A 27,195-nucleotide genomic window follows, 5' to 3' on the forward strand; every position below is an offset into this window, starting at 1 on the left:
ATTTTATTTTTCAACTTCCTCTTTGTGTTTTGTTTGATTTTTCTGTATATGCTATCCAGGAGAGGTAAATCTGCAGAGGCGGGAACTGGATTACTAAGTACACAGGTGCATGGCACAGGAGGTTTGGGGGAAATGGGGCGCTAGCAACTATGAGTATGAGAAGAAAATATTCTGAACTTGATTGTGGTAGTGATTGCACAGCTCTTAATATGCTTGAACAATTAAATTGTATGATATGTGAAATATATGCCAATTAAATGTTTATTTTTTTTAAAGCAAAGATGTCACTTTGAGGATTAAGGTGCACTTGACTCGAACCATAGTCTTCCGTCTCCATGACCTTTTATACATACAGATATAAACAAAAGCTAGACAATGAATAAAGAAGACTGGAGAATTGATGCATTTGAATTATGGTGTTGGTAGAGTGCATTCAATATACCATGGACTTCCAAAAGAACAAACAGATCTGTCTTGGAAGAAGTACAGCCAGAGCGTTCCTTAGAAGGTAAGAGGGCAAGACTTAGTCTCACGTGCTTTGGACATTTTGTGAGGAAGGACCAGTCCCTGAAGAAGCCCCTCCCCCCAAAAAAACCCAACCCCCCTGCTGTCAAGTGTATGTCAACTCACAGCGACCCTGTAGGACAAGGTCGAACTGCTCCTGAGAATTTCTGAAACTGCGAATCTGTACAGCGGTAGAAAGCCTGTCATTCTCCCTCGGAGTGAATGCTGAATTCGAACTAAGCTTGCGGTTAGCAGCCCGGCTCGCTCACAATGCCAAGGGCATTGTTATTGGTAACGTAGAGCAAGACCCCGAGCGAGATGCACTGACACCGTGGCTGCAACAGTGGGCTCAAATAGCAAGAATCGTGAGGATGGCGCCTGACCAGGTCGTGTTTCGCTTCGTTGTACATAAGGTCACCAGGGGTCAGAGCCAACCCAAAGATATCTAACCACAACGAGCTGTCAACTGAACCCTAACACACGGAAGTCAAAATGTGTGCCTCGGAACTGAGGGGGGGAAAGCATTGTACCCATTTTTAGGAAGCAAATGGACCCGGGAAGGTTAAGCAACCTCTTCTAGGACCCTGCAAGTTAAAATCGACTTGATGGCAGCGAGTTTGTTTTTTTCTGAGTAGACAGTGAAGTTTGCTTCTGAATCCAGTCCTAATGACTTGAAGGCTGCTGTTTTCCCACATTAACACAAGGCATTTTCTTTTTCATGTTTTCTCCCAAAATAAGAAAGACAAGTTTCTGGTGATTAAAGATTAATATAAGAATAGTAATATAAAAAGCAAAAGTAAGTTATGAAGGTAGTAAACTATATATGAAAGAAGATTGGAGAAATTAAGACAAATGATACAAAAAACAAATTAGGTTAAAAATTATTTTTTCTATTCTATTTTTTCCAGTTTTATTCACAAGTAATTTACATATATAATTCAATAGTTCAGTTGCTCAATCATATCATGGAGAATTGTACAATCACCCCCATATCAATTCTAGAGCACCCCCTGGCCCATGTTCAAATCAAAGATGATTCGTGCAATCAGCATCTGCTCTAGGGCTCCCCGCACTCCTGTCTTCATTAGTTACTCCCCAATCCCCTTCCTTTCCCTCCTGTCTGCACTCCCACCATGTTCCCCATATTCCCTTGTGTCAGTTATTCTTATCATGCCTCGTAGCCCCTGTGCTTCACAGCTGGGAGACCCACAGAAAGTCACTGACAACAAACCATGCTAAGGAGGTAAGGGAAGAAGCAAGTAGTATACAGATGAAAATACTGATAATGTGCAAGAAGGAAAAGACCCCCAACAATCATCAAAAAGCCAGGGAAGACATTTCTGTCCTGGACCGGTAAGAGATACTTGCACCCAGACCCAATTCAGGTCACGTCTACAGGGAGGCCAACTGGCCAGATGTTGAGTTCGATCCAGCATAATCAAGATTACAATGGTCTCTACCTGGCAGTGAGGCTGATGGAGACTCTTGCCCGTGGCGAGAGCGGATCTGCCAGTGGCTCAGTCTGACCAGGTACCCTGCAGGTGAGTTTGGGCTCTCACCATCCCCAAGAGCCCTCCACAAACTGGGTGTTCTTCATGCTTTGGGGGCTCTGATGCTTTTCTCCTCACCATATTCGGGTTTTGTAATTGTCGTCTTTGGATCACACAACCTGGTGTTGGTGCTTCTGTGTGGACTTAATTGACTCCTCGCTTAGACGGCTGCTTGCTTGAATCCAAGCCTTTTAGCCCCCAGACACTCTTCCGATTAATAGCTGGGCACCATCTGCGTTCTTCACCACACTTTGCTGTAGCGCCCTTATCTTCAGCGATCATTTCATGAAGGTGAGTATGTAGCAGGGCCATGATATAAGAACTAATTGTACTTAAGTTGGAGCTAGGATTTAGTGCTTGCTGTAACTTGGGAGCATTGGCATATATGTCATATCCTTCCATAATTCAATCATGTCAAACATCATTGTGGAATTCTTCCATAATCAAACATGTTTTCCAAAACATACTTTTCCTCCCTGCACTTCTTGACATTATCTCCCTCTTACCTCCTCCACTCCTCTATGCCCCCCCCCCAACCCTTGTTATAGTTTATTTCCCTGTAGGCTCAGCATCCCCAGGTTTCATTTACCGAACAATAAGCCAAGAAATAACAGTTTCAAGAGGGTGAGTGAGCCCAAGTGGGGGTGCACCTCTGAGATACACCCTAATATACATGAGCATAAGCAGACTATAACAGAATGGCCATCACAGGGTTGTCAGGATAATACATGTCAATACATATAGGGCATTGATGTTCACCAACCAACAGTACACCGCTCTTGGTACAGCTGTCTTCTTCTACCTCAGACACCTTGTGTTTTCCGGCTTAAGTCCTCAGGGTACAAGTATAGCTGGTTCACCCAGTGAAGTTCCCAGTTGGGGTCTCACTGTTACAGTCTCTGGAGCAGGATGTGCACCCCAAAGATCCAGGACTCAGTGTTCCAGTTTTCTGCAGCACCAAGCTGGGTTCCTGGGTACCCACAGATGCCCTAGGTCCATTCTGCCCATGTCACTAAAGACCCTTCTTATCTAGTGATCCCAAGGGCATCCTCAGACTCTCCTTTTCCCACCTGGCGGTCAGCCCTCCCTCCCCTCCTCACACCAGACATGCACCTATGTTTGCCCTGACCTAACCATTCCCTCTCCCCTCTCCTGTGCGGCCCCTCCCGTCATCAGGCCTTATCCCTCTGACAGATTCACCTCCCTCTCCAGGGGACCTCATGCTTATTTTTTCTTGATACCTGGTACAAAAGTTAAAAGATAACAAAAGAGGAGATTAATGGAGGAAAATATTTGCAACATATTTAATAGGCAAAAGATTAGCATCCAGAAATCACAAAGAATTTATGCACATCATTTAACAAAAGGCAAACAACTAATTAAACATGGGAGAAAGATATTAAACAATTTATAAAAAAGTGAAATTAAAAATCCACGAAAAGATGTTTAACCTCACTAGCCACTCGTATCGGCGCAAATGAAAACAATAAGACTGATAAGAGTTTTAAAAGTGATTTTGTGAAGAGACGGAGACTGAGCGGTTGAGACCGCCTTGCTGACCTCCAGCCGCAGTCGGCTTCTTCGTGTGGAAACTGGGAGCAGGAGATTCACAGTTGAATTTCTTCTCCTTTTTCCTTCCTGTGAGATTTTTTTGATCTTCAGCTACATTTTTCAGCTGTGACCAACCTTGTCAAACACCATGGCCAGCAATGTTACCAACAAAACGGACCCTCGCTCCATGAACTCCCGTGTATTTATTGGAAATCTCAACACTCTTGTGGTCAAGAAGTCTGATGTAGAGGCGATCTTCTCGAAGTATGGCAAAATCGTGGGCTGCTCTGTTCATAAAGGCTTTGCCTTTGTTCAGTATGTTAACGAGAGAAATGCCCGAGCTGCTGTAGCAGGAGAGGATGGCAGAATGATTGCTGGCCAGGTTTTAGATATTAATCTGGCTGCAGAGCCAAAAGTGAACCGAGGAAAAGCAGGTGTGAAACGATCTGCAGCGGAGATGTACGGCTCTTCTTTTGATTTGGACTATGACTTTCAACGGGATTATTATGACAGGATGTACAGCTACCCAGCAAGAGTTCCTCCTCCTCCTCCTATTGCTCGGGCTGTAGTGCCCTCAAAACGCCAGCGTGTATCAGGAAACACCTCACGAAGGGGCAAAAGTGGTTTCAATTCCAAGAGTGGACAGCGGGGATCTTCTTCCAAGTCAGGAAAATTGAAAGGAGATGACCTTCAGACCATTAAAAAGGAGTTGACACAGATTAAACAAAAAGTGGATTCGCTACTGGAAAGCCTGGAAAAAATTGAAAAGGAACAGAGCAAACAAGGAGTTGAGATGAAGAATGATAAGTCAGAAGAGGAGCAGAGCAGCAGCTCCCTGAAGAAAGATGAGACTAATGTGAAGATGGAGTCCGAGGGGGGTGCAGATGACTCTGCTGAGGAGGGGGACCTACTGGATGATGATGAGAATGAAGATCGGGGGGATGACCAGCTGGAGTTGATCAAGGATGACGAAAAAGAGGCTGAGGAAGGAGAGGATGACAGAGACAGCGCCAATGGCGAGGATGACTCTTAAGCACATAGTGGTTGGGGTTTAGAAATCGTATCCCATTATTTCTTTACCGAGGCGCGTGTCTAAGATCAGATTTTTCCACCAGATCCTCTCCCCTAGTATTATCTTCGGCACATGTTCACTGTTCTCCCATCCTTGTCCTTCCTTGTCCATTAATTCACATTGCCCTGCGCCTAGTCCCACTTTTGCTTCTTTTGATGCTCCTAGTAGTTACATTAAGTCTTTCCTTGTAATTTTTTGCTTTTCATTTTGATACCTCTTTGACTTAACAATAAAAAGGATGTATGGTTTTTATCAACTGTCTCCAAAATAATCTCTTGTTATGCAGGGAGTACAGTTTTCTCCATATTCTGAGTTCAGTACTTGCTTCCCTAACTGCAAAGGCATTCGCGTCTAGTTGAGTAGCATATGAGAAGAGTTTTAAGTTTTAGGTGTGTGCCCCACATGAGAGTGCTGTGTGGGGCTGTTCAGCATAATGTAACAATGTATTTTTTGTGAATGAGAGTTGGCATGTCATGCATCCTCTAGAAAATAGTGTATTAGTCTTAAGATTTGTTTTCTAAAGTTGATAGATACTGTGGATTATTTTTGTGAACGGCCTGATGTTTGGGACCTTTTTTTTTTTTCCTCAAAATAAATCTTATTAAACCAGGAAAAAAAAAAAGAGTTTTAAAAGTTTGATATTAGCAAAGGACTTGAATAAACATTTGTCCAAAGAAGATACACAGATGTTCAAAAGTACCTGAAAAGACGGTCAGCGTCCCCGGGAAGGAATGAATAACCCAACCCACAATGAGGTAGCACTTCACACACATTTCAATGGCTCTAATAAAAGCAAACCCCCAGAAATTTAAGGTGTATTGGGGAGGATGTGGAGGAATTGAACCCCTTCTGCAATGCTAGAATACGAAAGGATGCAGCCACTGGGCAAAACAGCTTGGTAGTCCCCCAAATCGTTGGAGGTGGAACTGCCACAGCGTAGTAATTGTGCTCCTAGGCAGAGAGTGCAAAACTTTGGGAGCAATGACTCAAATGGATCTACGTGTCTCCGATGCCCATCGTAGGCCTCGCAATAGGCTCCAGGTGGAAGCAATCCAAGTGTTCACCAACAGATTACTGGATTAAAAAATAGTGTGGCTCATCCATACAATGGGAAATTATTGGAATGAAGTATTGATAGATGCGACATTTTAGATGAACCTCCAAAACATGCTTAGTGAAAGAAGTCAGACACCGAAGTTCACATGTACAAGTCTATATTTAAATAAGTAACTCAGAATGCGTATGTCCAGAGAGAAAGTAGATTGGTGGATGCCCTGGGCGGAGGGAAAGAGGACTGCAAAGCAACTGTAATGGGGATGGGTTTCTGTGACAGCGACATCATTTCGTGTCAACTTGAAGTGTAGGGGTGGAGTCTAGCCTGTCAATCAGGCCACAGCCCGATGGTGCCTCCTTGTGGGCAGGACGTCCTCATAAGGAGGGTCCTGCGGATCGTGCCCCCTCTCTCTGCCTTCACCTTCCTGGTGAAGAGCCATGCTGGGAGCTTCGAGAGCCCTGTGATGCCACCACTGCCATTGGATCCACAAGACTTTGCAACCGGTGATGTTGCTGCATTCGGGATCCTTTGTGGCTGCATGAGTCTGAAGAGGGACTTCTGGCCTAGTATCGGGCTTGTGGACTAGCACTGAATCTATGGACTAGATCTGGAGTGTGCTGGGATGTGTTCTTGATATAAGTAGTTCTTAATATAAAGCGCCCTCTTGCACCGATATGAGTGTCAGTGGATTTGTTTCTCTAGTCAACGCAGCCGAACACAGCTTCCTTTTGAGGGTGATGAAAACATTTTTCAAACCAGATACTGGCTACGCAGCACTGTGAGCGCACCAATACTACTGAACTTCTCACTTAGAATGTCATGTAAATCACCTTAATTTAAAACAAACATACAACACAAATCTGTGACAGTAGTAAGGTCCATGGTGGCCTTGGGAAATGGATACAGCCATCCACTGCTCAAGGAGATAGGACCGAACGCTTGCTCCTTTGTAATGTAAGTTCCCAAGCACTTGGAGATGGAGTGGAAGGGCTGACATAGAGAACAGAGTTCTTGCTGAGAATCACCCTGCTAAAGGCTTAAGGGTAGCTCCTCCTCCTTCACCCGTTCTCCCCTTTCTCAAATGGCCCAGGACTGGACAGGGCGGACATTTGCTCAGCTCTTTGTGGAAGAAAGCACTACTCCCACCCTGGCAGCCAGGCTCCTCCCGCCAGAGTATGCTAGACAGAGCTACCCAGGTTCCATCTCTCTGTGCTTGACCTTGGCCATACCTGCCACCTTTCTGCTTCCCCACCTCCTTCTTCCCTCTCTAGTCCATCCTGGAAGTTAGCAGCATATTTTTTGAGAGAGACCACAAATAGATTAAGTCGGACTGTCTAATCTGGTTCTCTAGTTTTCATTCCTGCTCCGAGTGGCTGGATTGAAGCAGCAGGTTACATGTGCTGTCTGGCCTTCTGCTACTTCCTGGAGCGGCCAGCTTTCCAGGGTTAAAACTTTATTACTATTATTGTTTTAAGACTTAGGAAGCTTTCTTATCATTTCCCACTGGAGACAGACTTTGGGGGTTCATTTTCACATATCTGTCCCATGTTCTTTGCCTTTTCAAAATTACCTGACTTTAGACTTCAGGGGTAATTTATTTCACTAGGTTCTTCTTTTTAAAAGTCATTTATCACATTAAAACTTTTCGTATTTTTTAAAAACATTTTATTAGGGGTTCATACAACTCTTAGCACAATCCATACATACATCAATTGTATAAAGCACATCTGTACATTCTTTTCCCTAATCATTTTCTTTTTTTTCCTCCTCTTTTCTTTTTTTACATTTTATTAGGGGCTCATTCAACTCTTATCACAATCCATACATATACATACATCAATTGCATAAAGCACATCTGCACATTCCCTGCCCCAATTATTCTCAAAGTATTTGCTCTCCACTTAAGCCCTTTGCATCAGGTTCTCTTTTTTTTCCCCTCCCTCCCCTTTCTCCCCTCCCTCATGTGCCTTTGGTAATTTATACATTGTTATTTTGTCATATCTTGCCCTATCCGGAGTCTCCCTTTCCCCCCTTCTCTGCCGTCCATCTCCCAGGGAGGAGGTCACATGTGGATCCTTGTAATCAGTTCCTCCTTTCCAACCCACTCACCCTCCACTCTCCCAGCATCGCCCCTCACACCCTTAGTCCTGAAGGTATCATCCACCCTGGATTCCCTGTGCCTCCAGCCCCCATATGTACCAGTGTACAACCTCTGCCCTATCCAGCCCTGCGAGGTAGAATTCGGATCATGGTAGTTGGGGGGAGGAAGCATCCAGGATCTGGAGGAAAGCTGTGTTCTTCATTGGTATTACATCGCACCCTGACTGACCCATCTCCTCTCCTAAACCCCTCTGTGAGGGGATCTCCATTGGCCGACACTTGGGCCTTGGGTCTCCACTCTGCACTTCCCCCTTCATTCAATATGGTATACACACACACACATATATATACATACATGCATATATCTTTTTTTTTTGCATGATGCCTTATACCTGGTCCCTTTGACACCTCGTGATCGCACTGGCTGGTGTGCTTCTTCCATGTGGGCTTTTTGCTTCTGAGCTAGATGGCCACTTGTTCACCTTCAAGCCTATAAGACCCCAGACATGATCTCTTTTGATAGCCGGACACCATCAGCTTTCTTCACCACATTTGTTTATGCACCCATTTGTCTTCAGCTATCCTATCATGGAGGTGTGCAGCCAATGATATGATTTTTTGTTCTTTGATGCCCGATAACTGATCCCTTTGGGACCACTGGATCACACAGGCTGGTGTGTTCTTCCATGTGGACTTTGTTGCTTCTGAGCTAGATGGCCGCTTGTTTATCTACATTAAAACTTTTCAATGAAATATCTCATTTATGTATGCATAAATATTCTGAATAAACATTTGTAACAGAAATAAAAAAAATGCTACAGATAAGAATGAGCAGTTACATGATTCTCTTTAGGTTTTTAACCTTTGGAGAACAGGGAATGTTTTTAAATCAGGAAGACTGAGTGCCAGTGTTGCATCCCTTTGCCACATCTTTTCAATCTGTGTGCTGAGCAGATCATCCGAGAAGCTGGATTAGATGAAGAAGAATATGGTATCAGGACTGGAAGAAGGTTTATTAGCAATTTTTGCTATGTGGATGACACAACCTTGCTTGTTGAAAAAGAGGAGGACTTGGAGCATTTGCTGATGAAGATCAAGGACTGCAGCCTTCAGTGTGAGTTACAACGCAATGTCAAGAAAACCCAAATCCTTGCCACTGGTCCAGTAGGTAACATCATGATAAAAGGAGAAAAGATGGATGTTGTCAAGGATTTTGCCTTGATTGTATCAGCAATCAGTGTTCATGGAAGCAGCCACCAAAAAATTAAAGACATGTTACATTAAGTAAATCTGCTACACAAGACCTCTTTAAAGGGTTTAATGTGTACGGATGCTCCTTTGCGTGTGCCGGGACCCAATTACCTCATGTGCCTGAGAAAGTTGGACATTGAATAAGGAAGACTGAAGAATGGACACATTTGTATTATTGTGCTGGTGAAGAACATCGACTGCCAAAGGAATAAACAAATCTGTTTTGTAAGAAGTACAGCCAGGCACACCACCCTCTGCAGTCACGAGATGTCGAAGGGAGCAGGTATCAGGCATTATCAGAACAAAAAATCTTATTGTGAATGAGAGAGGGAGTGCAAAGTGGAGACCCAAAGCCCATTTGTAGGCCACTGGAGATCCCTTTACAGAAGGGCCAGTCAGGGTGCGATGTAGCAACGATGAAACATACCACTTTCCTCTAGTTCCTAAATGCTTCCTCTCCTCCCAGCCCCCATCCCCTGCTATTATCCCAATTCTCCCTTGCAAGTCTGGCTAGACCAAAGGATGTCCACTGGTACAGATAGGAACTGGAACACAGGGAATCCAGGGTGGATGATCCCTTCAGTACCAGCTGTGTGAGTGGTGGTACAGGGAGGGTAGAGGGAGAGTGGGTTGGAAAGAGGGAACCAATTACAAGGATCTACATGTGACCTCCTCCCCGGGGGACGGGCAACAGAAAAGTGGGTGAAGGGAGACTTCGGACAGGGAAAGATATGACAAAATAATTTATAAGTTATGAAGGGTTCATGAGGGAGTGGGGAGCGGGAGGGAGGGGGAAAATGAGGAGCTGATGCCAGGGGCTTAAGTGGAGAGCAAATGTTTTGAAAATGATGAGGGCAATGAATGTACAGATGTGCTTTACACAATTGATATTTGTATGGATTGTGATAAGAGTTGTGTGAGCCCCTAATAAAATGATTTTTAAAAAAGCACAGCCAGAATGTTCCTTAGAGGCAAGAATGACAAGACTGGAAAAGAGCCTGGTGGGGGAAAGCATATTTTAACATTTTTAAGACCAGATTATTATCTACTTTGAGGGTTTTTTTGGTGGAAACCATGTGTTTTCAATAATGGAAGGCATTTTGATTAAAATTTTAAAAATTAAGTATTATAAATTTTGTCATATTTAGTGGGGAAACATACTTCTGAGGTATCTCTGGTGCTGTGATTGGTAGGATGAGGCCCGTTTGTTTGTTTTCAGACTTACACCATTATGAAGTCCACACACCCTGCTAAATGGCAGTATGCACTCAGTATGGGCTAGTACTTTCCCACTAAACCTTAGAGGTAGAAAACTTGTTTGGGCATTGTATGTTTCATGGGTCATAAAAGGATTAAGCAGGCCTATCGGCCCTGATGAAACAGAATACTAATTGCGAGGAAACAATGGAAAGAAGGTAGAGAGTGAGCAGGTAACTAATCTCCTGGCCACACAATCTGTTGCCCATTTAAATATTTATTTAAACAATTTTATTGTCACTTATTCCACATCTCATACAATTCCATAGCTCAATCATGACCACAATCAATTTTAGCACATTATCTTCTTCCTTGTACGCAGTGTTATGAGTGTAACTGATTTTTTAAATTGTGGCAAAAATACACACCACAAAAAATTCTCCAGTTGAACAAGTTCTACAGGAATTGCGCGAGCGCAGTGCCCCGGCGATGCTCTGTGTTGTGGGCCATCCTTGATATACTTTCCAAGTTGTCCCAGACGAGCACCATTAACGTAAGCTCAGTGCCCGTTAGGCAGAAACCCGTTTTCTTTCACCCATGGTAACCACTGGTCCACTTTTGGCTTTTTAAAAAAATATTCGTTTTCTTGCTATAAGATTCACACATACACTTCCATAGTTAATTCCCTTTTGACAAGAGTGGTATCTCCATCGCCACGGCCAGTTCTAGTGCTCCCTCTCTCCAAATAGTCATCGTTTGATCCGCAACTCCCCTCCCCTTCCCCACCGTCCTGTCCCCAACAGACACTGCATCAGGTGTTGTCTCTGTGCTCCACAAGCTTGGAAACCTAACAGAAACGGTATGCAACACAAACAAGACAAAACAGAAAGAAGAAATAATAATGTAAAGGTAAAATAAAAATAAGGCATAAGGGAAAATAAAAGAGACTGTCAACAATATTTAAAAAGCCAGAGAAGCAAATTCTGTTGTGGAACAAACGAGAAATATTAAGCCTCGGGCAAATTCACGTTGGGTGAAGAAGGGAGACCAACTGAACAAGTATCATATTCTGGGTTCGATCCACCATAATCAAGTTTGCAATCATCCCTGAGAGTAAAGCTCTGTGAGTCCTGTGACTGTGTTCAGAGGAGATCTGCCAGAGGCATAATCTGACTAGATAGTTTGCAGATGGATTTTGGGCTCCCACTGCCCTCAATAGCTTTCTACAAATTGAGGGTTCACAATTTCAGCTCTGACACTTTTCCCTTCATCATATTTGGATTTTGTTATTGCCAACTTTGGGTCACATAGGCGATGCTGCTTGTTTTTATACAATATGTTTATTGATTTTGTATTGACTTATAATAATTTTTTTGGTATATTCTAAGCTAGCCCTTCTAATCAGGAATTTTTGAAGTTATTAACGCTTGATGCCCTGGCCATGGTTCTTGATGTTTGGCCCATGGATTCCTGGGTGTCAGTGAGACCCTTTCTCCAGGGTCTGCAATGCCCAAACTATTTTCGCCAACGATGTTAGCTGTCGCGAAGTTGTTCTTCAACTCTTGGGGGCGCCCTGCACAAGAGAATTCAATGCTGCCTGGTCTTGCATTTCCCGTGATCAATGGTGGACTGGAATATTGTGAAACTTATTGTTTTTATCAGCTGTTTTTCATCAGTAGATTACCAGGGTTCTCTTTCTACTTCATCTTAGTCTAGAAACTACTGACAATATCACAGTGCCACCGAGTCGTTTTTCTGACTCATAATGACCCTGTAGGACAGGGTAGCATTGACCCTGTAGACTTCTGAGACCCTAGTTCTTTACAGGAATAGAAAGCCTCCATTTTCTCCAGTAGAGTTGTTGGTGGTTTCAAACTGTTCACCTGTGGTTAGCAACCTAACATGTAAACACTAAACTACACTACACTACACTACACTAACACTACACTACACTAACACTACACTACCACTACACTACACTACCACTAAAATACACTACCACTACACTACACTACCACTGCACTACACTACACTACCACTGCACTACTCTACACTACACTACACTACTCTACACTAACACTATACTATACTACCACTGCACTACACTGCACTACACTACACTACCACTACACTACACTACCACTGCACTACACTGCACTACCACTATACTACACTACACTACTACTGCACCACACTACACTACCACTGCACCACACTACACTACCACTGCACCACAGTGCACTACACTACCACTGCACTACACTACACTACTCTACACTACACTACACTACCACTGCACTACACTACACTACACTACCACTGCACCACACTGCACTACACTACCACTGCACTACCACTGCACTAAACTACACTACCACTACACTACACTACACTACCACTACACTACCCTACCCTACACTACACTACCACTGCACTACACTACACTACACACCACAGCACCACACTACACTACCACTGCACCACACTACACTACCACTGCACCACATTACACTACCACTGCACCACACTGCACTACACTACCACTGCACTACACTGCACTAACACTAACACTACACTACTCTACACTACCCTACACTACACTACCACTGCACTACACTACACTACCACTGCACCACATTGCACTACACTTCACTACACTACCACTGCACCACATTGCACTACACTACCACTGCACTACCACTGCACTGCACTACACTAACACTACACTACTCTACACTACACTACACTACCACTGCACCACACTGCACTACACTACTCTACACTAACACTACACTACCACTACCACTGCACAACACTACACTACTCTACACTAACACTATACTACACTTACACTACACTACACTAACACTACACTACACTACTCTACACTAACACTATACTACACTTACACTACACTACACTACCCTACACTACACTACCCTACACTACACTACCACTGCACTACACTACACTACCACTGCACTACACTACACTACCACTATACTACACTACACTACACTTCACTACCCTACACTACACGACACTACCACTGCACTACACTACACTAACACTATACTACTCTACACTACCCTACACCCCTACACTACACTACCACTGCACTACACTACACTACCACTGCACCACATTGCACTACACTACCACTGCACTACCACTGCACTGCACTACACTAACACTACACTACTCTACACTACACTACACTACCACTGCACTACACTACTCTACACTACCACTGCACTACACTACTCTACACTACCACTATACTACACTACCACTACACTACACTACTCTACACTAACACTACACTACACTATCACTACCACTGCACAATACTACACTACACTAACACTATACTACACTTCCACTACACTACACTAACTCTATACTACACTACCACTACACTACTCTACACTAACACTACACTACCACTACCACTGCACAACACTACACTACTCTACACTAACACTATACTACACTACCACTACACTACCCTACACTACACTACCACTGCACTACACTACCGCTATACTACACTACACTACCGCTATACTACACTACACTACACTACCACTGCACCATACTACACTACCACTATACTACACTACACTACACTTCACTACCCTACACTACACTACACTACACTACAGGCGTCCTTGAAAGCAGCAGAGGGGTAGAAACCTCTACTAACCTCTATATTAATTAGGCTGTATATTAATTAGGTCAGTGGCTAGGGTTCAGACTTGAGTGTCCTTCAAGGAAGATGAGTGTTCCATCAGTGAACCACCAATGCCCTCATTTTAACAATATTAGTAAGATAGAATCGGCTTCGTTTTCAGGTTATCAAGTTTACATTTGAACTAATATACAGAATCAATCGTGGGTAAATCTGCTAGCATCTTCGAGGCAGTCTTAGTGGCTGTGTATTTTACTGCCATGCACCCACAGTCAAGTGGTGGTCATGAAGTAGTAATACATATTCATTTTATTAAACCAGTTCTTGAGTGCGCTTCTTTTCAATACTCCATGTGAATTTTGTGACGAGATGAGAAGGAGGCAGAAAGCATTTCTGCAGTGTACTAAAGTGGAACGAGTTTCTTGAAAGCAGTACTTGTGAAATCTTGTGCAATTGTTTGGTTTATGTATAAGCGGCCTCTTCATTCACGGAACATCACTTTTATTTGAAAGAAGACTGATGGGGAAACTATGTCTTTTCCTTAGACTTGGGTGGTTACACCTGTCATTTCAAGGTCAACACTGATGGAATTTATGCCAATGATTCAATTCCTACTTTGAAGCAAACATTTTGAAAAACTTGTATTTTTCAGTGTGAATGGATTAGTTTTATAACACATAAAGATTTTTCTAATGATATGCATGGTGATATCAACAAAGGTGATCTTCTGATATTGTATAATAAAGCATTTCCATGTAGAAGATATGTTAACCAGTATTTTCCAAATGACCCATGAATGGGGCTGAAGAGTCATGTATAGGTAAAAGATCAATTTAAATAAACCTATCGATTTTAATTTTAGTTTGCTTTATAAAATTAAAACCTTTTATTTTGAAATATCTTGAGACTTATAGAAGAGTTACCCAGTAGTTCCCAGTAGTTTAGACAACAACACCTGCCATCTAAGCTTTCCCTAGTGGTAACATCACCACGCGACACTGATAAAACGAATAGTGGATGCAGTTGAATGACGGTACCGGTGAAACATATTGACTGACAAAGAGCCCACAAATATGTCTTAGAAAAAACACAGCCAGAATGTTCCTTAGAAGCAAAGATGGAAAGGCTTTATCTCAAGTACTTTGAGCATGTCAAAAAGACCAGTCTGTGGAAAAGGACATCGTGCGTGGTAAAGTATAAGGAAAGTAAAAAAGAGGCTTAATCTGTGGATGGACTCTAAAAATGGATTTTGATCTTCCGCTATTATCCAGAGCCTTCTGCAAGCCAGGTATTCACAATTTAAGCTCTGATACTATTCCTTCTTCCAGATTTGGATTTTATTATGTACAATCTTTGTATCACACAGGCTCATGTGCTTCTTCCATGTGGAGTTAGTTGACACCACACTTGCTTGTTTGAAGACAAGGCTTTAGGACATTCGATGCTAGTCCTTCTGATAGCCAGGCACCACCTAATTTCTTCAGCACACTTTGCTCCAGCACCTGTATCTTCTGTGATTTTCATAAAGGCAGGCATCAAGCAGGGCCGGGTCATAAGAACTAGTTGTTCTTAGATTGGGGCGAGAATTAAGTGGGAAGACCAAATCCATTCATGCATCTATGGTTCATATATGTCTTTGGTTCACATGACAGAAATCATGTCATTTTATGTAAAGGAACATTGTCAGTCATCCCCCTGGGCATGGTCCCGATGGGGATTAAGCCTCCAGTGAGTTCCCTCCAATCATAGTTGAGGGATAACTCACTTAAGACATCAGGTAGAGGGCATCGTGAAGCTTATTGTGGCAGACATAATTAGGCTAAAATGAAATGTCTTATCATTTGATCTCCCTTTTGGCCCATTTTAAAGTTGTTCTAGTTTTCAAAAGAAAGCAAAGGGGAAATAAATGTTTTTTTAAAAACCACCAATAACAAAGTAAAGCAGAAAAAACATCAATCACAAATAAAGCACAAACCATTAAAAAGTACAACAAAGTTAAAATAGACCATAAGGGAAATGAATGTGAATCAGGCCTCTGGTGAATTAATTCCCTCTGACTAGGAAGACCCTGGGTGAGATGGGCTGCCACAGGGGCTGCGACCATGGGCTCAGACATCGCAGCTGTGAGCGTGGTGCAGGACTGGCCAGCATTTGTTCTGCTGAGCGCAGGATTTCTCTGAGTCAGAGCTGACTCAGTGACACCTCCCAACAAAAGTGGGTTTTCCTATAACAAAATATAATATTTTCATTGATATGGTTTATGCAAAGTAACTATATATATTTCTTTAATCATTTTATTAGGGGCTCATACAACTCTTATCACAATCCATACATACATCCATTGTGTAAAGTACATTTGCACATTCATTGCCCTCATCCTTCTCAAAACATTTGCTCTCCACCTAAGCCCCTGGCATCAGCTCCTCATTGTCCCCTCCCTCCCCGCTCGCTCCTCCCTCATGAACCCTTGATAATTTATAAATTATTATTTTGTCATTTCTTACACTGTCCAATGTCTCCCTTCACCCTCTTTTCTGTTGTCCATCTCCCAGGGAGGAGGTTATATGTAGATCCTTGTAATCAGTTCCCCCTTTCCACTATATTTTTTTAAACAAAACTTGGTTTATATTTTTGCTAATCTATTTAATGTCTGGATTAATAGAAAGCAGCTGGCCTGTCTTATCTGCTTCTCCATTCAGTCTTCTGAAATATGTAACTTTGGTCGACATACATTAAAAATTTATCTTGACACAAATATGTAGTTGTTAAAAGGGAAGAATATTTTAATAACATTTTTGGATAATTTAGAGCCTTCTTTGATACTACACAAAAACTCAAACAAGAAGTCATTTCTTAAAGGTTAGTTGCTATATGGTATCGGAAACCATATCAATGAAAATATTATATTTTGTTATAGGAAAACCCACTTTTTTTGGGAGGTGTCACTGAGTCAGCTCTGACTCAGAGAAATCCTGCGCTCAGCAGAACAAATGCTGGCCAGTCCTGCACCACGCTCACAGCTGTGATGTCTGAGCCCATGGTCGCAGCCCCTGTGGCAGCCCATCTCACCCAGGGTCTTCCTAGTCAGAGGGAATTCACCAGAGGCCTGATTCACATTCATTTCCCTTATGATCTATTGCTATTGTTAAAAAGAATGCATGATTATTTTAAATGAATAAATCAATAATTTTCTCTTAATTTTGAATATGATAAATATTGATAGATGTAGTTCACATAAGCAAATACTCTTTGGAATATTCAATATTTTATAAGAATGTAAGACTATTTGGTCCTGAGGCCGAAATATTTGAGAACTGCTGTCCTCAGCATCCATTATGTTCAATTAGTTAAATGGTCTTTTATGCATATAGATTACTACTGTCTATATACCCTACTTGGGAGAAATTGAGAGAAAGTAATGTTTCCAATTACATTTTGTAGAACTTGTTTTTCTCATGGAGGCCTGGTTGAGAAAAACTGTCTTACCTATTACTGATTAATAAGTTAACACACATAGAATATGTTGAATATTTTTATAGATAATAAAACCTCTGCATATATTAGCTTTTATTATTTATTGCTTTATGAATAGTGGAAGTCATCTGAGGAATATTATCCCTTGGTGGTTTGAGTTTCAATTGTCTTTATGATGTATTTTCCTTAAAACCATTTTATTGGAAGTTAATACAAATATATCCCATAGTTCAATCACATCAGGCAATGTTTTACAATTGCTAACAAAATCAGTTTCAAAATATTCTTCTTGAACTCCTTGACCTGATCTCCCTTTTCACCCCTCTTACCCCCTATCACCACTCTACCTCCCAGAAACTCTTACTCTACTTGCTGTCCCCATATGCTCATCAATCCTGTATTTTCATATACTGAAAGACATATGACAAAAATTCAAGAGGGTCAACCCCAATGCCAAAACACATCTGAGATAACCCCCAATATGAACAAACAAAAAACAAAATAGAGAAATGTTGAAAACCAGATCGGGCCTAACACGCTTCAAAGAGGGGATTTCACCATTCAAGTCAGGTTTAACCTTTTGATCTTCGGTAGTCGTCTCTCCCATGCACTCTGTTTGGTAACCAGTTTCTTCCCATGCCTCTGTTAGGCATAGAGGGAAATCACCGGATGCTTATTTCCTGTGTAGTTCCCACAAATGTATCTCGGGCTCCTGCTGTCATCCACAGCCTTCTGCAAACTGGATTCTCACAATTATGCTCTGATACTATCCCTTCGTCGGCTTCTGATTACAGTATATGATCTGTAAGCCTTCAGTCACTAATGTTGGTGTGCTTCTTCCATGTGGACTTAGTTGATATTACACTTCGATGGCTGCTTGTTGGAGACAAGCCTTTCAGACCGCGGATGCTATTGTATCTGATAGCCGGGCACCATCTAGTTTCTTCACCACATTTTGCGAGACCACCCACGTCTTATGGGTTCCCATCCCGAGGGCAAGTGCTTCTGATGTATCTTCTTGTGTAGAATTTTCCGCTTTGCTCTGTATTCACATTTACCAGCATTCTGTAGGTCATCCTTATGCCTTATAGACAAAGTCTCCTCTTGCTTTCCTCAAGTCATAAGGCCACTGTGTTTTCTGTTTCACAAACTGACGAACCCTCTCCAGGTGGCTGAGTACAATGGGCCGCACCTCCTTGTCTCATTACCCGTGTCAGCAGCATTTGGCTCTGATATATCCTACTGTTTCCCGAGACATTTCCTCCACTTGGCTGCGGGGCGCCTCTCTTTCTTTGCTGTTCTCCAAACTCTACTCCCTTTGCTTGTCTTCTCTCTGAGTGTTGGGGGTCCTGGCGTCCTGTCCTTGGCCCCTTCTCTTTTCTGTCAGTACTCACTCTCTAGTTGACTGCATTCGGTCCTTTGACTTTGAATATCATCTACTCCCTGTTGAAGGAGTGCTGGCGATGCAGTGGTTAATGTACTCGAGCACGTTGTGAGAAATGTTCACACTCCTGGCGAGAAAGATGTGTCTGCTTCTGTAAAGCTTGGGAAAGCCTACGGAGCAGTTCTACTCTGTCCTGTGCGGCGACTGTGAATCATCATCCACTCAATGATGGTGCATCTGGGATACAATGAAGATGACAAAAGTTTTACTCTTAGTTCGAACTTCTCCCCTAAACTCTTTGTTAGACAACTATTAGATTTCTAATAAGCATCTCAAACTTTCTTTGATCAAAACAGAAAAGTTGATTTTTCCAACTTGTTTTCCAAACGAGTGAAAATAGGAATTATCTTGTTCTTTTTCTCCTTTTCACAGTTCATACAGAAAATGTAAGCATAGCTTCTTTTGTTCCCCCCCCACCCTGCAGAACATATTTTAAATCTTACCACTTCATACCTCCCCCACTGCTACCACCTTAGTCCAAGTGTTATTGTCTGTCAGCTGGAGTACTAAAAATACGAATCCATCTCCAGGATTTATCGTTCCCCCATCAAGCAACAAAGTGAGAATTTGGAATGTAAGTGAAACATCACTTTCCCACCTCCAGACAGTTCATCAAATTCTGGGGAAAGCCTGGGCTCTTCCTAGGGGTCAGCAACATGATCGGATCTCTCCAGCTTCGTTTCCAACTGCCTACTCGACTTCGGCCACAACAACCTCTTCATTTTTCCTCAAGTTTCTAAGTTCATTACCAGCCTCTGGATTCAAGCTATGCTCTTGTTGAGGCTCCTCTATCACCAGCAAGGCTTTTAGACACCTTTCTCTTGTAAGCAATATGGATGGTTCAGTAGTATAACCTGCGTCTTTCACATAGAGACCCATGATCCTGACCAATGCACTTCCTGAACAGGTTTTAGCAGAGCTTCTAGACTAGGAAGAGAGTAGAAAGAAATGCCTGGGTATCTATTTGAAAACCAGTCCAAGAACCCCGTATGGATCACAGTGGTCTGATTAGAAACCCATCAGGAGGATGACCAAGAACATGCAAGGTAACCATGCACAGTGGTCATACATTGGGTAAGGTCAAAGTTTGAAAGCCCCATCCACTGCACCTTTGGGAGAAAGATTGGGCTTCCTACCTGCCCCCGCCCCCCCTAAAAGCTACAGCCTCAAAACCTCACTGCAAATCCCCTGTGGTATAGGGTCCCTTTGAGTTGGCATCCACTTGATAGCAGTGATTTCGTTTATTGGACCACGCATCAACAGAACTTGGCATCCTCACGTTCCTACACTGGTACAGATAGGAACTGGAGACACAGGGAATCCAAGACAGATGAAACCCTCAGGACCAGTGGTGAGAGTGGTGATACTGGGAGGGTGGAGGGAAGGTGGGGTGGAAAGGGGAAACCGATTACAAGGATCTATATATTACCTCCTCTCTGGGGGACAGACAACAGAAAAGTGGATGAAGGGAGACGTTGGATAGTGTAAGACATGCCAAAATAATAATAATTTATAAATTATCAGGGATTCATGAGGGAGGGGGAAACAGGAAGGGAGAGGAAAAATGAGGATCGGATACCAAGGACTCAAGTAGAATGAAAATGTCTTGAGAATGATGATGGCAACAAATGTAAAAATGTGCTTGGCACAATGGATTGATGTATAGATTGTGGTAAGAGTTGTATGAGCCCCCGATAAAATGGTTAATATATGCATATGCGTATATATATATATCTGCACAGGGATCCAGCTGGGGGTCCGGCTGGTGTGAGGCTTCACTCTGCCCCCGCCCCCCGGTCACATTTCTGTGTAGTATCAGCTCCATGAAGAGAGCTCACGTTTTGTCTTGTTATTGTGTATCTGTGTGTTGGAAGGAGAGAAGCACAGACCTGTGCCTTAAAAAGGCAAATGTTGAGACAATACTTTTTTTCTAAGCTCCAAATTTTTAAAGCTGTGCTCTACATTTTGCTACATGCTCCCTCTACCCATATACTGTGTATTTCCAATTATTATTTCCCTGAAGATACAGGTGATATTTAGGAGTCATTTTCTAGGCTATAGAGCCAGTAAGCTATTTTGAGACTATTTTTCCTCATTGATTTTTAAATCTTGAATTCTTATTAAGAAATAATTCCTATCCCTACTTCCACACTGTAATTCCAAGATCAGAATAAAGAAAGTATATTCTCAGTTTTAGGAAACAGAATTTTGTGATTGTTAAATGAAATTTGCTGGTTATATTATTCAAACCCGCTATATTTGTTCTTTAAAAATCTATTTGATCCATTAAATTCTGAAATAACTGTAGTAAAATCCTCCACTATATGTTTATATGTATTTTCATCTCTTAATATTATTGGGAGTTGTTATTTTATGCGGTTGGCTCCTATGCTGTTTGTTGTACACCGTTTTATGAGTGCTATATATCTTCTTTGTGGTTCGTATCTTTTATTATCACATAATACTGCTATTCTTTGTGTTGTTTAACATGTTTGTCCTTGAGTTTTTCCTTGTCTGACGTTACTGCTTCTGTGTTCTTCCTGGTTGTCGTTGCATGGTCTACCGTTGCTTAGTCTCTCCCCCACCCAGCCCCCAATATTCAAAAAGATTATTTGTATTTTCCTTCAATAATGCAGAGCTAGAAGTTATTTTTAAATCAAATCTGACATACAGGTTATTATTTTTTATTTTTTAGTTTCAGAGTATCCATTCTGTTCTCATTTATTAAATTCACAAATATATTTAGAATTTATTGCTTCTATTTTAGTTTGCATTTATGTTCTGTAACACTTAAAGATGTCCTTACTGAGAGTAGTAGAATATATAACTAATAATAGCTTAATTAATAACCTTCACTTATTTGTGTTATTATATTTTACTTAATAATAAAAAAATTTCTTTGATGTGCCTTATTTTTCTTAAGTGACAAGAAATTGGAAGTCGAATACAGAAGTGGCGTTGGTTAGTGGCTCATTGGGATCAAGGACTCAGTCTTTGTCTCTTTGTTCCTTCATCCATCGCTGTAGATCATCGTGGTTGCAACTCTGGGCAGCTCACTAGCAGAAGAGAAGGGAAAAGAGCAGACATTGGAGCCCTTGCCCCCAAGGAGATTGCCTTTTTATTGATGAAAATCTTTCCATTGGGCCCTCTGCCCACCTGCTTTATACGAAATGCAGATCTCTTGCTACTCGGAGACAAATAATCTTGCCAGAGAGAATCATATTACAGGATGGGTTTGGACAATTATTATCTGTCCTTTGAGGCTGGGAGAAACATGCTGTCTTAGTTACCCAGTGCTGCTCTAAAAGAAACTCCACAGTTAGCAAACTGAAGCGGATTCTTATACATTGTGGGGTGTTCGAGGTATGAATTTAGGGTGTCAGCTCAAAGGGAAGGCTTTCCCTCTCTGACGGTTCTGAGGGCTGGTCCTCGGCTGGCTTCCTCGGAAGAGCTGTGCGCATTGGCCTAATCTCCCCCTTGATCTTGGAGGCTCTCAAGGTGTGAACCCTGGTCCTGTGCTCCTGCTCTTCTCTCTGGGTGCAGCCAGGTCCCTCTGATCTGTGCTCACCTATTGAATCTATTTTGTATCTCAAAAGAGATCGACTCAAGATGCAATCTAATCCAATCGATTATATCCTGCATCATTAACATATCCGCCTGGAATCCTGCCTCCTCATCATCGCAGAGGTTAGGATTTGCAGCACAGAGAACAGTTACATCAGGTCACCACATGAAAGGTAACCACATGATATGGAGAATCAGAGGCCAAGTTGACACATATTTAATGTAGACATAATTCAATTCAAACGTGATTTTCATCAACCTGAAGGATCTCTATTGCTCCCAGAAATATTGGGGCTCTGTGGTCAGGGAGGAAAAGAGGCTGGGCTGGAAGTTGGGTCTATAACTGACAAACCTGCTGGCAATAGCTCCATTGATTTTGTATAAATTAATGTTCTTGTATTTATAGAATTGATAAGAATTTTATTTACTTTTCCTCATAATTAAATTTGATAGTTCATAATTTTTGTGGTGATTATCTCCCTGTTTTTACCAATCATAATTAAACCTGAGTTTCTCTATTTCTTGATTGTTTTTAATATAGTGAATAAATAACAATGGTCTCCTATATCCAGGGATCTTTATGCCACCATTTATCAATGATAAACTCTGAAATTTCTGTAGATTATCAGGTTGGTATCTTTTTTAAGCCAATTCAACATTTTGCATGGATAAATTTTAGTTATATCAGTTTAATTAATCATGTTATATAACCATAACCAATAATAGTCAAAGTTCCTATTACATAAATAGAAACTCATTAATGCAGGCTGATGTTTGGGAGGTGAACTAAATTAGAAATGCAACATCAGGATTATTGGAATTCCAGAACAATAGTGTGATAGTTACATAAACCTCCTGCCAATTTGAGGATGTTAATAGTGAAGGGGTGGAATCTAGCTTGTCAATCAAATCACAGACTGATGATGTCTTCTGGTGAGCGTGGCCTTCTCACGAGGATTCTGGGAACTTACTATCTTTCTCCCTGGAGGTGGGCCACCCTCTCTGTGCTTCACCTTCCTGTTGACAAACCACATGGAGCCACACTGATGGCAGTCAGAGACCTTGAGCTACTCCACCACCACTTGATCCACAAGACTTCCCACCCAACAACCTGCGATCTTCCTGCATTCTGCATCATTGCATGTGTTGCATGAGTCTGAAGAGGAATTTATAGACTGGTATCTGATATATGGGGTAGTATCGGACTTATGGACTTGATTTGACCTGGGCTGGAATGTTTTCCTAATTTAAAATTACTCTTTTATATAGAGCTCTCTCTTACACATACACGAAAGTTCTCTCTTACATTTTTTTGGGGTACCCAAAAAACTGATGCTCATTTGTGTTTTTTTATGTGAGGGGGATAGTGAATTTGGAATTTTCTATTTAGAGGTTCTTAAAAGATTGCAGTACAGTGTGCAACCAAAAAAGGCCTGATTTGCGGCAGACGGGGGACTGGTTTTGCTACCATGACAAGGCACCTGCTCACGTAGCCATCTCAGTGTGCCAGTTTTTGGCAAAAAACAGCATGCCCTTCTTGCCCCACGCACATCTGGCTCCGGGCCACTGCTTTTTGTTTCTACGAATGAAGAGGGATGTGAAAGGACAACAACATGATGACGTAGAAGAGGTGAAGAAAAGAATGAGGGAGGTGCTGTCAGCTGTCCAAACAGATGAGTTTGAAAAATGTTTCCAAGAATGGAGCTGCAGATTTGATGTATTGAGTGTAATGGAGAGTACTTTGAAGGTGATAAGGTTGTTTTTAAAAAAAGTTTAAAACCATAGCATTTGAAAAGAAATAATTCCATTTTTTGGGGGGGTTAATCTCTCATATACAAGTGTCCCTGGATTTGTTTCTCTAGTCAACCTGGACTAACACAAATGGACTAGTAAAAATATATAGTAGGAGTTTTCCAAGAGATAATGATAATTTTCCAGAACTAAAAAAGGGACCGAGCCTGAAAATCCAAGAAGCTAGATGAATTCCAGGTCGGAGGAATGCAAACTAGATGTGACACCCATGCATATTGCAGCACAGTTCTTGAAGACCAGCGACAAGGAGAGAATTCTGAAAGAAACACAGGGGAAAAGTCCAGTCAAACATATCAAGAATCCTTCCTAAGAATTAGTGTGGATTTCTCTTCAGACACCTGGTTGCCAGAAGACATGAGAGGCACATATATAAAGTATTGAAGGAAAACGATTGCCAAAAAATTACTCTCTACTCACTGAAGTTGTCTTTCAAACATGAGGTGGACATCAAGCCATTCCCAAATAAACAGAAGCTGTGGGAATTTGCTCCTACACTACCAGTTTTTCAAGTATTCCTTACGTGAGTTTTTCAGATGTCAAGGAAATAGCATTAAATACTTGAATCTGCACAGGCCATGGAGGTACAGACAGAGAGGGGGGGAGCGGTGAAGAGAGAGGTCACTTATAAAGGCGATGGCAAGGCAGATATAAGGACTAATTAGAAAGCATTTTGGGAAGTAAACCTAGTACTTATGCTCCACAAGCAAGACAATACCAAGTGCATAAAAAATAAATGCAAGTGCAACATGGCATCTAGGATGTAAAATGATGTGACATGAGATTCAACGACAGATACAGGGCAGGGAGGAGGTCAAAATGAAGAGACTTTGAGCACGTTCATGTTGCATGCTAGTTATTTGTATGTTAAATCTTGGCATCAAGCTGAAATAAGTTGCTGTAATTGTAAATTATTCAATCTACCCTTTGGAGTAAGCACTGAGAAAGTACTCAGTACAATATATAGAAGGGAAGAAGAAATAAAAACGACTCAGCAACAACAGATGACAGAAGTATGGGACTAATGAGACACACAGACAGACCTGTGAAAGCTAGCGCCCATGGAGGATGGAACCTCCTCAGAAAAGGAGAACTCAGAATATTTTCCGTTACTGGAGAGCAATAGAAAAATGCTTACCTGTCAGAGGTGGAAAATTTACCAGGCCCGGAAAAGCACTGTAGTTTCATAGTACAGGATACACTAAAATAATTAGCAAAATGAAGTAGATTCTTGATTTTTTCAGCTATTACCTTAAATATAAATGGTTTAAGCTCTCAATTATAAAGGGAGAGAGTGATAGAATGAATAAAAACACAAAACAAAACAATCCATGATCCTTCCTTATGCTGTCTATAGAAGACACCATAGATCAGCAGATACCAGCAGACTGAAAGAGAAAGGCTGGGAAAGACTATTTCATGCAATTAGTAACCAAGAAAAGCAGGGGTGGACATATGGACGTAAGGTAAGATGGAAGTGAATGAAGGGAGTGCAGAGCGGAGGCCCAAAGCCCATTTATCAGCCACTGGAGATCCCCGCACAGAGGGGTGTAGGGGAGGAGATGAGTCAGTCAGGGTGTGATGTAGCACCGATGAAGAATACAGCTTTCCTCCAGTTCTCCCACTACCATGATACCTTGCAAGCCTGGATAGGGCAGAGGTTGTACACTGGTGCATATGGGGGCTGAAGGCACAGGGAATCCAGGGTGGATGATACCTTCAGGACCAGGGGTGTGAGGGGCGATGCTGAGAGAGTAGAGGCTGAGTGGGTTGGAAAGGGGGAACCGATTACAAAGATCTACATGTGACCTCCTCCCTGGGGGACGGACAACAGAAAAGGGGGTGATGGGAGATGCCGGATAAGGCAAAATATGACAAAATAATAATTTATAAATTATAAAGGGCTCATGAGGGAGCGGGGAGCAGGGAGGAAGGGGGAAAAAGAGGACTTGATGCAAAGGGCTTAAGTGGAGAGCAAATGCTTTGAAAATGATTAGAGCAAAGAATGTACAGATGTGCTTTATACAGTTGATGTATGTATATGTATGCATTGTGATAAGAGTCGGATGAGCCCCTAATAAAATGTTAAAAAATGATTACATGGATTTTAAATAAATATCTGCTATATGGAGATATGGAGAATAAGCGATAAAGAACGAGTCCCTGGATTATGGACATTCACGTTACGCACAACTCTCAGTTACAACCCAGCTTCTGTAAAATCTATTCTATGAAAAGCTCAAGGTACATCCAGTAGTTCACAATAATAAATAGATGTTACTTGTGACACACATCCAAATATCATTGTACTGTTAAGGTATCTTAGTGTATGTGGAAGCATTTCTTTAAGTGTTTTATGCAGAGAAAGATATATACTATATAATACGACAAACGTTTGACTACTGATATTAGATACAAACCATATTGAACTTTTTATTTATGTATAAATTAAACTTAAAGAGATGTCCACTGGTATAGATAGGAACTGGAAACACAGGGAATCCAGGGCAGATGATCCCTTCAGGACCAGTGCTGAGAGTGGCTATACTGGGAGAGTGGAGGGAGGGTAGGTTGGAAAGGGGGAACCAATTACAAGGAACTACATATAGCCTTCTCCCTGGGGGACAGACAACAGAAAAGTGGGTGAAGGGAGATGTCGGACAGTGAAAGATATGACAAAGTAATAATTTGTAAATTATCAAGGGTTCATGAGAGAGGGGGGAGGGGAAAATGAGCTGACGCCGGGGACTTGGGTGGAGAGCGGATGTTTGAAGAATGATGAGGGCAATGAATGTACAAGTGTGGTTTGCACAGTTGATGTATGTGTGGTAGGAGTTGTATGAGCCCATAATAAATGATTAAATTTTTTAAAAAAGCAAATCTCTTGAGAATGATGATGACAACGAATGTACGGGTGTGCTTCGCACAGTGCAT

At 41.9% G+C, this 27,195-nt stretch overlaps 1 pseudogene; it reads left to right on the top strand.

Moving 5' to 3' along the window:
• Positions 1-3,572: 3,572 nt before the first annotated feature.
• LOC142459432 (heterogeneous nuclear ribonucleoproteins C1/C2 pseudogene) lies at positions 3,573-4,929 on the top strand (annotated as a pseudogene).
• Positions 4,930-27,195: the final 22,266 nt, after the last annotated feature.

Source organism: Tenrec ecaudatus, chromosome 10 (genome assembly GCF_050624435.1).
Source record: "Tenrec ecaudatus isolate mTenEca1 chromosome 10, mTenEca1.hap1, whole genome shotgun sequence".
NCBI lineage: Eukaryota > Metazoa > Chordata > Mammalia > Afrosoricida > Tenrecidae > Tenrec > Tenrec ecaudatus.